This window comes from Poeciliopsis prolifica, unplaced genomic scaffold, assembly GCF_027474105.1.
Source record: "Poeciliopsis prolifica strain line A6 unplaced genomic scaffold, Auburn_PproV2 SCAFFOLD049, whole genome shotgun sequence".
Classification (NCBI taxonomy): domain Eukaryota; kingdom Metazoa; phylum Chordata; class Actinopteri; order Cyprinodontiformes; family Poeciliidae; genus Poeciliopsis; species Poeciliopsis prolifica.
This window is the reverse complement of record NW_026562424.1, coordinates 1407413-1410000: the sequence shown is the minus strand read 5'-3', so window position 1 is coordinate 1410000 and position 2588 is coordinate 1407413. Positions and strand designations below refer to the sequence as shown.

At 41.2% G+C, this 2588-nt stretch overlaps 1 protein-coding gene across 1 annotated transcript in view; it reads right to left on the bottom strand.

Annotated features, from left to right (window-relative positions):
- LOC129377637 (SH3 and multiple ankyrin repeat domains protein 1-like) overlaps positions 1 to 2195 on the bottom strand; it is a 51111-nt gene extending 48916 nt beyond the window's left edge. Inside the window, exon 1 of the mRNA XM_055057733.1 lies at positions 1999 to 2195. The gene's annotated coding sequence lies outside the window, so the exon portion shown is untranslated. The remainder of the gene's footprint in view (positions 1 to 1998) is intronic.
- Between the last annotated feature and the right edge of the window lie 393 nt (positions 2196 to 2588).

The following is a 2588-nucleotide window of genomic DNA, read 5'->3' as shown; positions in this document are numbered from 1 at the left end:
AAGCGGACCGGAGTTGGTCAAAGCGGACCGGAGTTGGTCAAAGCGGACCGGAGTTGGTCAAAGCGGACCGGAGTTGGTCAAAGCAGACCAGAGTAGGTCAAAGCGGACCGGAGTTGGTCAAAGTGGACTGAACTGAAATTGGTAAACTGAACCTCCCGTCTTCTCCTGGTTCTGTTTGCTCCGTTGTGATCAATTGTTCTGTGTTGTGAGGAAGTCATTAATCTTTCTCTGCTCACTCGGCTCCAAATTGCCCACTTTGTTTGCTGCTTTTCCCAAATTAATTCCCCACGGTCCAATTCTCCAGCAGAGGCTGTGCCGTTAAAGTATTGCTCATTTTGCTTTTGCTCCCGAGAAGTTCAGTCAATTCTGCATCACATGATGAAACGGAGCAGAGAGGTGGCGTAACCGGGTTGGTTCTGCCGGGCCTGGGACCGGCCAGGCCGGTGTGAACGTGCGGTTTGTTTCTGCAGACGTGAGAAATTTCCACCTTTTCCAGCAGCTGACGTGCTGCAAGCTGCAAGCAGGCACGAGGTGTTGATGAGTTCCCATTTGGCTCGTCTCACCTCCCAGTTCCAACACTTTTTCCTCTCAATTATACTTTTTTTTTTTTACCAGAATAAAATTCTGTTTGGATTGAGAAGATATTTTTGGCAGCAACAAATAAGTACAATTAAGCTCCCAAACATCAATAAGACTTTTTGGCTAACAGCTCAAACTGTCAGAAGTACGTTTTTTTGAATTCACTTGAAAATAAACAAATATTGATTTCAGACATTTGGTCACTATTGAGTTCTATTTTTTGTCATTTTTATCTATCTATTTATATATGTATGCATGTATAATAGTGACTGGACTCCTGCAGTTAATCGAGTTAATTGCAGGACCTGAAATTAATCACATTTTAATCAAAAATTGACAAAGTAAGCAATATTTTCAATTCCGAAACCTTTTTTTTTGCTGCTAAATAATTGAACAAATAGACATATTAGCTCAACACCAAAGATATTTATAGCTTTATTTTATTTTGAGCTGAGAAAATCAGCTTTTAGTCCATCACTGTTAGCGGATGTTGCTGTGTTAGATTTATTGCTCAAACATAGAATAATTTTTTTAACTTAATGTGATAATGTTTTTGTGATTTTACAATCAGTGGAGAGTTTTCTACTTCACGTTTTAACTGCGGCGCCCCCAAGAGGAGGAGGTGGGATGGGCCATGGCCACCCCTGAAAACCTTTGGCTGCGCCCCTGGAGCCCCAATGAATCATATCAAACAAAGGCACAAAGTCATCTTACATCAAAACATGAATGAAAAACCCAGAGAATAAATAAGAACAAGTGAGTCTATGAATAAAATTCGACTTCATAATTTTTTAAAATGTATTTGTATAATTTTTATAACATTTTCCAGAACAGGAATCTCCACAGCTTCAGCTAATGTTCTATTACAGATTTTATGTAAAATAAAAGAAACTTTTGTGCTTTTCAGAGGAGAAGCTCAGTGAGCGTCTATCCTGCTTCCACGTTCCTTTCCTTTTTCCACTAGTGGGTCATAAATGACTTTGTGTTGAATGAAAACTCAGTTATGATTCATAATGAACATGATGCAAACTCCTGACTCGTCACCAGGGATTTCATTACGGCTGTAAAGTCAAATCCAGAAGAATAATGTCTCAATTCTGTGGGATTGATCCAGCGACACCGCCCAGTGGGTCCAGTAGAACCGACTGGTGTTTGGTGGGGAGGTTCTGGAGTGAAACCTGGTAATAATGCAGAGTTTTCAGTGTGATCATCCCACCATGCCCCACTTTGCTCTTCCTCCACACCTCCATTAAACATGTGAAGCCATGTGAAGCCATGTGACCCAATGGGACGACATGAGCAGCTCCTGTTATCTCCGTTTCCAGAATAACTTTCTCCTGTTTTCATCCTGAATCTTTTGCATTCGCTGTGAACTCCAGCTGATTAAAGGTCGTAAATGAGCAGAAAAAGAGACAATACCTTTTGGTTGGGTCGCAGCTCCTTCCCGGTCCTCAACCTTCGTCTTGATGAAACACAAAAAGACGGGAAAACCAGAGCAGGATCTGAGAGACGAGGAGGAAAAAGTGGTTTAGATCACATTTTCTCATCTTCTCGGGAGCATCCTGAGCTGCACAGCGTTTCCTTCACACACACTCTTTCAACTCCTCTCTGCTCCACCGAACCCTCTCTCTCTTTCCCTCGCTCTCTCTTTCCCTCTCTCTCTCTCTTTCCCTCTCTCTCTCATTATGTGAGTCCCTCCATTAATCTGTTAAATTCATCCTGTCAAATGTTTCTTGCTCATTTATTCCCTTCCTGTTCAGATTTGATGACTTTGTGGTCTTTAAGAAGCTTTGAGGTATTTGTAAAATAAAAATATTTGATTTTATAGTTGCAGGTTTACTTTGCTAACCAGAGTCAGGCAGTGCTGGGTAATGGGTCAACATAAAACCAGGTCATTAACCCAAAAACTGGCTAATAATTAGTCATTTCTAACCAACTGTGAGCAGGAGAGAATAACCTGTGACCTGGTTTACAAAATGAGAAATATTTAGGTCAAGCAGAATGATCCA